General features: G+C 39.8%; 1 protein-coding gene across 3 annotated transcripts in view; it reads left to right on the top strand.

Annotated features, from left to right (window-relative positions):
- Nucleotides 1-12,357, top strand: part of MBOAT2 (membrane bound glycerophospholipid O-acyltransferase 2) — a 115,562-nt gene that overhangs the window by 30,349 nt on the left and 72,856 nt on the right. The window lies entirely within an intron of this gene.

Genomic DNA, 12,357 nt, shown 5'->3' with positions numbered 1-12,357 from the left:
TTGCTTCTCGCTGCCCTGCATCCCCAACCAACCACTGATCTGTTTTAGTCATTATAGAATAGTTTGCATTTTTTCAGAAATGTATATAAATAGAATTGTACTGTAATCCTCTTCTTCTTTTTTTTTTTTACTTTTCTCAATTATTTTGAGATTTATCCATGTCATTGTGTGTGTCTTAATAGTTCCTTTTTATTGCTAAGGAATATCCTATTGTATGGATACAGTATGATTTGTTTATCCAGTCATTGTCAATTTAGATTCATCTTTTTCCCTTTGCAAGTCTTCTGATTTGCTAGTAGTATTTGTGACCATGGAAGAGACAAATACTGAGGTGTATACACACACACACACACACACGCACCAAACCCTTTTGATAAAAGTGGGGGGAGTAGTTCCTTGTTCTTATATTTATCCCCCTTTAGCTTGTTCATGGATGAGCAACTTGTTAGTCATATGTCAGAGTAAGTTTGACAAGTGTTGTGGACGTTAGGCAGACTAACCCTTTCTTTGTGTCTGTGCTCATGTGATATTTTGGGATGTGTGTGTGTTGAGTTTATTTATTTTTATCTGGATTAAATTTGTTTCTGCAGATTACCCTTACTTGAGCTTCATAATTTAGCAGCTGTGGATGTGGTTAATCTAGCACCTTTTAATTTCATAGGCAAGTATAAATAAATTCCTCTTAATTAGTTCCTAGGAGTTTACATAGATGGTTAAGAGTGAAATTAAAGGAGATAAACTCTCCTTAATCTGGAAGGTAGAAGATAGGTACTTCTAACTTCTGTGAGGTCTTGAAGCAATCACTTGCTTTCTGCTTCTGTTTACTGCTTTTTGGCTTCTGTGGATGATCTGAGAATATGCTTCAGGATCTGTCAGTTAATAAACCCCTGGGAGTCTGGCTGTTTTTAATGATGTTGCATTCACCGTGGAGTAGGAGGTTAAGGGAGGTCTGGCTCCTGCCTTGCAGTTCCCTGTGCCATTATCTGGGAAGGAAGAGGAGAGAATATCATGTCTAGGTATGCGGCTGTCCTGGCAGAGCAGGGTTCTTTGCTGGCTATGTGTTTTGTTGGTGTGGGAGTTGCCATATAATTGAGGCAGTTGCCGTATAATGCAGGAGCTAGGATATAGTCCCGAGAGGCATGCCACATAAGTCCCTCTGCTTTGTGTTCGCCTGGGGCCAGCCCTCAGCCTACCATCCTGCTCAGCAGCCATCCCTGTTGTCCATTTGCGTGTCTTCCTGCTGCCCGTAGATTTTGTGAGCGCAGGAAGTACCCTGTCTGTGTTGTTCATTGTACCTAAACAGTAAGTGTTTGTTGAATGGTGACTAGAATTCATCTTTATGTTTCTATTTTTTTTTTAAATTTCTGATTGTGAAGTTTTTAATTGTAGCAATTAATATTAAGAGCATTAAGCCTCTCACAAAGATGGAAGATAAATATGAGCTGTTATGTTCTTAATAGTCTGCTCTCCTTCGTTTTCAGCAAACTCAGAGGCATGACTTCTCCCCCCCTACTTTTTCTTTCAGTAAATTAGAAGCATGCATGGAGCCAGACACTCCATTCGGGGATGGATGGGAATACATAGATGAACAGAATTTGTTCTCAAGCCTTGAGAAGCTCACAGTCTAAAGGAAAGTCAGACTAATAGGCCAGTAAGTGACCAGTGCTGTATAGGAGTGATTTAAAAAGTGCTTTGGAAGCCCCCAAAATATGAGTTAGTGTTCCGTAGTTTCTAGTTGAGGGGTTGGGTGGAAGTGATCCCATTAACTAGGTTGGGGCCCCAAAAGGGAAGGGGCAGGTTTGGTAGAATGAGGAGATTGAAGAGGATACAGTAAAGAATTCAGTTTACGTGTCCAATTTGAGTTTTGTGAAGAATGTTATTCTTATTGGATAATCTGTAATTTGATGGTGGTTTATAAAAACCAGTTTTCCAAAGTTTTGGTTTGAATTTATTTTTACTAATTAGGGGCAGGTGGTAGTTCTTGAATTAAGAGTTTTGTGTTACCTCACCAAAGTTGGTTCTGACAGTAGTGGAGTTCAGTTTACTTTATGCTTGTTGAAAGAGTTGTTCATCTATGGCAGTGACCTAATCATGTTCGAAATGCTCATATCCTTTAAGACCTGGCTGCCATGACTTGACATTTAATGGGATGAAACTAGCAATGCAGAGGCAGTGTAGGGAGATGAGATAATTGTGATCCTAAATCTTGGTGCTCAGTTTTTTTGTTTGGAAATTTGAAAACAAGCATGTATCATTTCTTTAAAAAAGATTTATTTATTTGAGAGAGAGAGAGAGCGCGTGCATGAGCAGGAGGGGCAGAGGGAGAGAGAGTTTCAAGCAGACTCTGCACTGAGCACAGAGCCAGATGTGGGGTTCAATTTCACGACCCTGAGATCATGACCTGAGCTGAAACCAAGAGTCGGATGCTCAATGGACCGTGCCACCCAGGCACCCCACAAGCATGTATCACTTTAAAAAAATTTAATTATTTGGGGGTAGATAATAAATGACCGTGGTACAAAATAAAAAAGTAGACAGGGATATATGATGAAAAGTCTCTCTTTACTCCTATCCCCTACCCTGAAGGGCAACCACTGTTACCATTTACTGGGGTATCCTTCCAGCGATATCCCCAAGGGCATGTCTGTGACCTTCTGGAAACCGAGGGATAGCGTGCTTCCCGGATCCATTAACTCAGCAGCGTAATGATGTTATCAAGACCTGCTGCTTTGTTCTTTTTCTTCTGTTTCCCTATTTATTTCTCTTAGGCAGTGCCTCATCGAACTCTCAGGCACCTTTCCCATTCCGTGGGTCTCATGGAAATCGCAAAGTCCATGGGCAAAACCTGCATATCTATGTCGTATCCATTTTTACGTGTGGGGAAGACTGTGCCGACAGTCCTCGGCTTCATTTCTCACGGACCAGAATCGCAGCACACGTCCATGTCCTGAATTAGTTGTTGGCAGTGACCATCTGAGACCAGTCACTCTTCACCCCCTGGCACTAGGGAAGGCTCTAGCTTTTCTCGAGGCAAGCGGCTGCCTGGTAACTGAACCAAATCAACATTATCTTGGCAAGGGGAAAGGTCTCCTGTTCTAGGAAATCTAGATCATTTCATGGTAGTACTTAGGGATTGCCTCATTCTTTTTGATGGCTGTTTAGCATTTCATTGACTTAACGTGCCATACTTTAACTAGTTTCTGTCTTTTCCAATTTTTCCTGTTATAGAATGCTGCGGTGCATATACACAATATTAAATGCATCCTCTCCCACAGTGCCAAATTGTTCTCCATCGGCATTCTGTTCGTACATACTGCCAGTGTTCTAGAGTTCTGTTTCCTTATACACCTGACAATACCGAGTGCTTTTGAAGTTCATTTTGCTCAGATAGGTGAAATGTTACTTTATTCTAATTTCCATTTCTCTTATTACAGAGTTTGGGCATTTTTTTTCATGTGAATGAGAACTGACCATGCATATATCTGCCCGTTTTTCTATTATTTTATTACCTTTTTTTTGGAGATTTTAAAGTAATCTCTACACCCAACGTGGGGCTTGAACTTATAACCCCAAGATCAAGAGTTGCAGGCTCCGCAGACTGAGCCAGCCAGGCACCCCTCTTACCTTTTTTATTATTGATTTGTAGGAGCTTTATATATATTGAGGAAAGTAGCTTTTTATGGTATAATTTCCAAGTATTCCTTTCAGGTTTATTGTTTATCTTTTTACTTTGCTTATAGTGTTTGGCAACTAGGGAATTTTTTATATTTATGGTAATGGAATTGCCTCTAATTTTTTTTTTATTGGTTTTGCCCCAGAACATTTTAAAATGTTACTTTTGTCATATTCTACATGCCCATGATGTGTTTGAATCTATCTCTGGACTTCCAGTTCTGTTTTATTGATCTTTCTCTTCATCTAGTCCTCATTCTAGTTTTTAAATTTGTTTTACCTTCTGATAGGGGAAGTCTTCTCTTGTTATAAATTTCCTGGCTGTTTCACTTGTTTATATTTCTGTATTTTAAGATCAACTTTTTCTTTTCTAAAAAGCCTATTGACATTTTTATTGTTCTGGACTTAAATGTAATGATTGATGTAGGGAGCAATGAACATTTTTTATGACACTGGAGTCTTCCTATCCAAGAATAGCTGCCCTTTCTAGTCAAGTAGTTTTTGGATCTCTTCCCATATCTAGCATTTTAAAATTTGCTTCACGTAGATATTGTCCATTTCTTTTTAAGATTACTTTTAGTTACTTAATATTTCTGGTTGCTATTGTAGCTGGGTTTTTTCCGTCCATTAGAGTTTCTAGCTGGTTGTTATTTGTCTGTATGAAGATGTTGTTTTCTAAGCTGAAGTTAAGAGATACTAAACAAGTTAACGGCAGTTGGACTCCAGAGGCTGTTATGCTGCTTCATTCTGTTTTGCCTTATCATCTTCCTATCCTTGTTCCGTTTTGGTTCTGATGCTCTGCTTAGCTTTTCAGAACACGCAAAGAATTAAAACCAACCATACTACAAACAGGAATTATATTTGGTGTATTCAGAGTGACATTTAAACCTCAAGCAGAAAGCTTTTGTTGGACAGTTTTTTATTGTTCATGATCCCTCATTCATTAGAAAATTTTAGGTATTTTAATTAGTGAGTGTGATGCTTTGCTTCTTAGTCTATATTGAACTGTTCCCTCCTTTTAATCTATTTGTATAGTCGTGATATATTTTGTTAAGTGACATTGGACCTGGTATTCACTTGCTACACCAAAAGCCATCAAGTTTTGTTTTTACGTTTTCCGATAGACTAATTCAGTTAACAGTTTGGAAAACTGGGTTTATGGAACAGTTTTTCAGTCTGAGAACAATAATTTGTGAGGAGGAATGGTATTTAATACTTAGGACTAAAAAGATTATTAGCTAAATTTTATAAAGAAAAATAAGAGTCTATTAAAGTTTGTTTTGAGATGTATATGTCAGTACTGTTGAGATATTATATAATTCTTGACTTTAATTTGGATATTTAAAAGTCATTAGTGTTGAGAGTGTGTAGAAAGTTCTAATTCCCCACTCCCTGAGAATGGCTGCATTTGAAATGAGGATTGAACTCTCAACCTGTTCTTCAAAGAAAATACTGGACTAAGCTAAACTTTGTTTCTTCAGTCTTTTTTTCCCCCACTTATATTTCTTTAGAACTTTTTATTTGGAATTCTTTTTAGTGACAACTTTTCTGGTGGGTGTCAGAGCAAGTGATAAAATCCTAAGCAGTATTTTGTCTTCTAAAATTTAGTTGACAAAGCGTCATACTGTGACTTTAAGAAAGCCGTATATTGGTGTTGTAGGATTCAGGAATTGTTATATCAAAAGCAGAGAAATACCTGGTTTTCTTTATTTGAGTAGTGTATTGGACAAAGTTGGTAAAAAGTCTGGAATGCTCTTCTCCAAATAGCATTTGTTGCGTTTCTGTGGCTTACTGTGGAAAGGAGTTTGTGCATCTTCAAAGGGGTTATCCTTGTGGAAAGCTAATTAGGCTTATTTTGTGTCTTTCTAAAAGACACAAAATAGGCCAATTTCTTAAAAAAAAAAAAAAAAAGTTTGTTTACTGTGTACCAGATTCTCTGCCCCATCTGGGGAGTGTGGAGGAGCACACACGGTAGACAAGCCACGGAGTGTGTGTAGGTGCTGGGGGACCACAGAGGGACACGTGACTTGACCTGGATGGGGACAGGCCAGCAGAAGCAAGGAGGACTTCTCAGAGGAAGAGTTCAGGTCTCTGTCAGGAAGAACTTCTGAAAATTTAGTGATTTCCAACAATGGAACAAATTGGCTTGCGAAGTAGTGAGCGTCCTGTCTCTGGAAGTCAGAAGATGGATGACCAACTATATCCAGGCAGTTTCTGAGGGAAACACTCTATAGACTGGGGGCTGGACTGGCTGGTCTTTTAGGACACCTCTAATTTTAAGATTTTGATGGGTTTCAACATTCATAATAAGCGTAAGGTGTAGATACACACGTAACAATTTAATACTCTCGGTTTCATGCCTTGCCTTCCTAATTTAATTGCGTGTGGAGAACGACATTTTGAATTTCTTCCTTGGGGCAGACTCATGACCACTTGGAGAGATAGAGCTGTAGTTTTTCATTTTCCCTTTTTAATTGTGAAATGTAACACCCGTGTAGGAAAGTATGAAACAGCAGAAGTGCGGCGGAGGCCACCGAGCTCTCGGCGGGAGTCAGCGTTCTGCCTGTCCTGGTTCGCAGCCCGAGCGCAGGGCCCAGGCGGCCTCGCAGGGTGCTGGGGCTCTGTTAGCGGCTCTGCCCACGGCGATCCGTGGCCCATTTTCAGGCTGGGGCTCTTTAGGAACAGGTGTGCCTTTCCCATGCTCTCATGTTTCCCTTCTTGTGGCTGGATGAAGCAATGGTGGGGTTCTGGATGATGGCACCCCAGAATGGAGGGAGCAGGGACCCCTGAATCAGCCGCTAAGGGAGGCTGCCCACTGGCTGGGGAATATCCGCTTCAGGCTGTTACATGAACCCCAGTTTTGTTGGGGCCATTACATATTTTTGGGTGTCTGTTTATTACAGCACCTAATGTTACCATAGCTAATGCATAAAGTTTAACAATTAAAAAGTCAGTATCTCTGTAACCACCTGGGGAAGGAAATAGAATATTACCCCCCTGGATGTTCCTCATTGTAACCTGATCCCTTCCTCCGCAGTTATCACTTCAGTGATAATCATTTCATGCTCTTCTTTATAGCTTTACCGCTCAGGTAGACATCTCCAAACAGTGTGGGTTGTTGCTTGTTTTTTGGAGCTTTTTATTAATATATGTTTTTATGTTGTTTGTATTCCTCTGAATGAATTCAAGAGATGTGTGGTTTCTTCTGTACAGCATTGTGTGTTGAATTTAATCCATGTTGTGAAAAAATGTATAATTCTTTCATTTTCATTGTTCTGTGTAGTTTCCTGTTGTAAAAATATACCACAATTTAGCTATTTTACTGTTTGTTTTTTGAGAGAGACAGAGGTGAGGGGAAGCGGAGGAATAGAGGGGAAAGGAGAGAAAATAATCTTAAGCAGTCTCCACGCCCAGCACCAGCAAGGAGCCTGACTTGAGGCTGGATCTCACGACCCTGAGATCATGACCTGAGCTGAAATCAAGAGTTGGATGCTCAACAGACTGAGGCACCCAGGTGCCCCTAACCATTTTACTGTTAATGGGCATTGGGTTTTTTCTAGCATTTGGCTATTGTGAATCACACTGTTTTGAATATTCTTGTACATGTCTCGTGGTCCCCATATTATACCTCTAAGTAGTGAAGTGGCTGAGTCATAAGGTATGAATAGTTTCAGTCCTGTAAGAGAATGCAGTTGTTTTCCAAAGTAGTTGTGTTAGCCTTGTATGAGGTCCCATTGTCCACACTGTAGTCTATGCTTGGTGTTGTCAGACTTAAAATTTTGGCAAAACTGGTGGGTATTTAATGGTATTTTATATGGGTTTAATTTATATTATTTCCTAAAGATTTAAAAAGTGTTTTTATGCCTTGCCTTTGTCGCCCATCATATCTACTTGGATTTGAGGTTGGTTGATGAGGACATGTTTCCCAAACATAGCTACACACAGGTTTTGCCTGGGGAATTAAAAAAAAATTCAGGTCCTGGTTTAGGCTTGGGGAATAAAACCTTTGGGGCAAGTATCCATTTCAAACTAGCTGTCTGGGTGATGCTTACACAGCTGGATTTACACAGGTAGATTTGAGCACAGTGCCGATGATGTTAAAGGTTGTTCTGTCTGTGGGGCCTTGAGAAGCCTTTTTTCCTTGGTTCTAGGCTGCGTGCCTCACTTCCCACCCCAGCAGTGTGGGGTCTCCCAAAGCCTGGCTGTTTACCTTGCAAGACACTGGCTGAGAATGTAAATGTACTATCTAAAAGCCAGTAATACTATAGAAAAGTAACATTAAAACAGATTTTGTATTCCCTTGATAAGAGATATGGAGGTAGGAATTGATATTTTGGGCCACTTTTGTTAATATGTTGAGGATTGTACTCCTCTTGAGCTGCCTCAAGGTTTAGGTTTTTTTACTCTAAACTTTTTTTTAAATTCTATTTTTACTCTAAAATAAGTCAATTGTTGGTTTATAGAATGCTTAGTTCTGATGTAGTGGTAATTGACAAAATGTTCTTGGGCACGTGTAGCAGTTCACACATTTTTTCACTGGAGGGGGAACATTTTTAAGCTTTTAAAATAAAGTATATTAGAAACAACAAATGTTGGTGAGGATGCGGAGAAAGGGGAACCCTCCTCCACTGTTGGTGGGAATGCAAGCTGGTGCAGCCACTCTGGAGAACAGTCTGGAGGTTCCTCAGAAAGTTAAAAATAGAGCTATACTATGATCCCATAATTACACCATGGTGTATTTACCCAAAGAATACAAAAATACTATTTTGAAAAGATCACGCACTCCTATGTTTATTGCAGTATTATTTATAATAGCCAAACCTATGGAAGCAGCCCAAGTAGCCATCGACTGATGAATGGATAAAGAAAATGTGGTACGTATATACAATGGAATATTACTCAACCATAACAGAGAATGAAATCTTCCATTTCAACAACATGGATGGATCTAGAGGGTATAATGCTAAGTGAAATAAGTCAGTCGGAGAAAGACAAATACCATGTGATTTCACTCATGTGGAATTGAAGAAACAAAACAAATGAACAAAGAAAAAGACAAACCAAAAAACAGACTCTTGACTATAGAGAACAAACTGAGAGTTACTAGAAGGGAGGTGGAGGGGGATGGGTGAAATAGATGATGGGGATTAGGAGTGCATTTATCATGATGAGCTGAGCAGTGTATAGACTTGTATCACTATATTGTACACCGGAAACTAATATGACACCGTATGTTAACTATGCTGGAATTTAAATTAAAAAAGTATATCAGATTTGCCTGTGGCTGTCCAATAAAAATACAATGTGATCCACAAATGTTAACCATATATATAATTTTAAGTTTTCTAGTAGACATATTAAAAAAGTAAAAAGGAACAGGTGAAATTAATGCTCATAAAATATTTTATTTAACTTAGTATGTTCAAAATATTTCAGTATGTAATCAATATAAAAATTATTAATGAGGTAATTTTACATTCTTTTTCGTACTAGGTCATTGAAGTCTGGTGTGTATTTGATATCTTGATTTTGAGTAACCACATGAAAGAGCTCATAGTCACATGTGGCTGGTGAGCTCCTATTTGATAGCACAGATCTGTTCAGAAAATTGCACAATGATGAGTGTATAACTTGATATGCATTTTGAACACTTCCGAAATCCCCTCCTCGTGTTCCAGGAGAGGGAGGAAATTTGAAGCATAACATTTTCTTAGCTACACGTTAGTTAAAGTGTAGGCACCCTTGGTAAAAATGAGAAAATGGTAGGATCAGGTTCAACTTTGGAACTAAAAGAAAAAGCCTAAGACAGAGTCACAAGGTCTGGATCCCAAATCTTCCATGCTTGCTGTTTCCTTTAAAGTAGAGATAACATTTAGGTCACATGAATATTGTGAGGATAAAATTACACAGGTGGAAAAGGTTTGAAAATACTTATGAGAGTACTACAACTTTAGGCTAGTAGTTATTCCTTTTGTGGGGGAAATGGGAGGGGTTTGCATAGGGGGTTTCACTACATCCAGCATTGGAAATATTTCAAGTCTGCTTCTTCTCCATGACCTCCTTCTCAGGGGTGACCAGTCTGATAGTTTGATGTCTGGTTCTGTGCATGTGCACAGGGAAGCAGGGCAGCGTGTGGTGAGCAGCACAGAGCTGCGTCCCCAGGGTGGTCCCGAGGGTTACCTGAAGTTGGCCTGCCAAGCACATGGCCTGTGCCTAGAGCTCACCTGCTGTTTGTGGAGCACTGACAAGTAGGGACGTGCGGCGTTCATGAAGAGATTATGTGGAGACCATGCTAATGTCTAGCACATTGTGGGTGCATGGCAGGTTCGTAATTAGTACAGTAAATATATATATAATGAAGGAATATATACGTAGTTTGGGTTTTTCTTCTGTTCTGCAGCTTGTGCTTTTCACTTACTAGAATATCTTGGTGATCTTTCATGTCAAAACATACAGATGTATGCATTCTTTTAACCACATTTTATTTTTTAAAAATTTTTTAAAAGATTTTATTTATTTGAGAGAGGGAGAGAAAGTGATTGAGAGAATGAATGGGAGGAGGGGCAGAAGGAGAAGCGTGGGACTCGATTCCAGGACCCGGAGATCATGACCTGAGCTGAAGGCAGATGCAAAACTGACTGAGCCACCCAGGCGCCCCTTCCTATTTTTTAATTATGTTTTTTCCTATTGACTTTTAGTTGTTTCTACATTTTGAATATTAAAACCCTTTGTCATGTATCTCATGTACGCATTTTTTCCTTCCGGACTGTTACTTATAACATTATTTTAGTATTCTTTTGTTGTGTAGAGGTCTTCAACTTTTGTGTAGTAAATCTGTTTATTATGTAAAATTAATATTATTTATTATGTTATTTATATTACTCAATAAGCTTATGTAATCTCTTACATTCTTGTCTAGGACATACATAATTTTAGTTATCATAGTAAGTCAGAATAAGCTAGATTATGCGGGGGTGACAAACTATCTCTAAATCTCACAGGCTTAGAACAACAAAGGTCTGTCGTGCTACTTGTCTAATTACAAGTTGGCAGGGGGGCTTTGCTCGTCGTTTCTGGAACATTGCAGATGGGAAGACAACTCTGAAGTCTGAAGGTTCTGGTTCTGGTGATTAAGGGGTGACGCACATCACTCTGCTCACAGCTCACTGGCCGAGGCTCGTCATGGCAGGGAGTCAGGAAATTCATTCTTCCTCTGCCCAGGAGAGGAGAAGCAGCGGTAGGTGAATAGCATGAATGACCACCACAGCTGAGTACGGACTGTTAATTTATCTGGAATTTGTTTTTAAGTGTAGGAGGCAATACATTGGTTTCTTGGTTTCTTCATCTCTAAAACAGAGAGTAGAGCACAACTTAGACGGTTTGTGTGGGGATTAAGTTGATAATTGTAAAGGGCTTAGAATGGTTGTGTTAGTTTGGGTCCTCGAGGAGCAGTTCGATGCAATCGACCTGGGGAAGTACTTGGGACAGAAAGCTGGAAGGGCCTGGAAGAAGGTGGTAGAGCCAGCCGCCTGCAGGTCTGAGGCCTGTGGATGGGGTCCGCAAAGCCAGTCTCCAGTGTCCTGGAAACGGGCCTACCTTCTTTTCCTGCCACACCCACTCACGGGGAGCAGCCCATGGAAGTGGGGCCTGAGCATGCCCTGGCCGTGGATTTCAAGGGCACTGCAAGCAACCGTTGGTCAGGTGGAGACCTGAGAGGGGCCTGCTCACCCCTGGCCCACAGTAAAAATGCAGGCAGGTGTTAGCAGCAGAGCTGATGAAATGGGGTGTGATTTTAGTCTTTCTAGAAGAAGAGTCCTTTACCTATTCACATTAATTAATCTTTGAAATAGCTTTTAAACTACCTAAATACTTTTCCTCCCCAGTTTTACTGAGATGTAAGTGATATATTTGATTGTATGAGTTTAAGGGGTACAACATAATGATTTGGTATGTGAGCATATTGTAAAATGATCACCACAGTAAGGTAGTTTCCATCCAGCGCCTCCCATAGTTACAGATCACTCTGTGGATTCTGAGTTGTGGTGTGTCCTTTGGAAGAGGTGAATTCAGGAGCCTCCTAGGTCACTATCTTGGATCCTTCTCTCCCTAAATGCGCTTGCAGATTTATTTTGGATATTAAGTATTTCAGTATTTCTTTGAATGTCCTTAAAAAATAATTAATCTTGTTGCTGTTACACTGGAGTGTCATAAATTACTGAGTAGTAGGCTTTTAACCTGAGTGCCTAGACACTGACTTAATTGTGAGATCAAGCCACGTCATTTGGTGTTGAAGAAAATACTTCTCTCACCAGCTCATGCAAAACATGCTCCTTAAAGAACATCCTCTGATATGTCTACAACTGTTGCTTTTATAAGGACTTTTCTGTGCAGCTTTTTTTACTGTTACCAGTAATTCTTAAATTAGCTAAGGTTTTCCAATTTTACTTCTTTCTTCCTTCCTGTACCCTGCCTGCCCTCCCCCTCCCCCACTCCCAAATTACTGGGGGCAGTTTCTTTGAAGGCACATCAGGTCATGTGTATATATTTTCAACAAAACAGCTTTGAAAAAAGAACATTAAGTCATCTTAGTCTAAATTTCTTTCCATCTAAAAGAAAGCTTGTAGAAAGGGTTGACCTGTAACAAGTCAAAACAAATGTACGTGAACTCCACGTAGGATCTTTGTT

The sequence above is a fragment of the Halichoerus grypus genome, chromosome 10, assembly GCF_964656455.1.
Source record: "Halichoerus grypus chromosome 10, mHalGry1.hap1.1, whole genome shotgun sequence".
In the NCBI taxonomy this organism is placed as follows: Eukaryota; Metazoa; Chordata; class Mammalia; order Carnivora; family Phocidae; genus Halichoerus; species Halichoerus grypus.
This window is presented reverse-complemented; position numbering and strand designations above follow the sequence as displayed.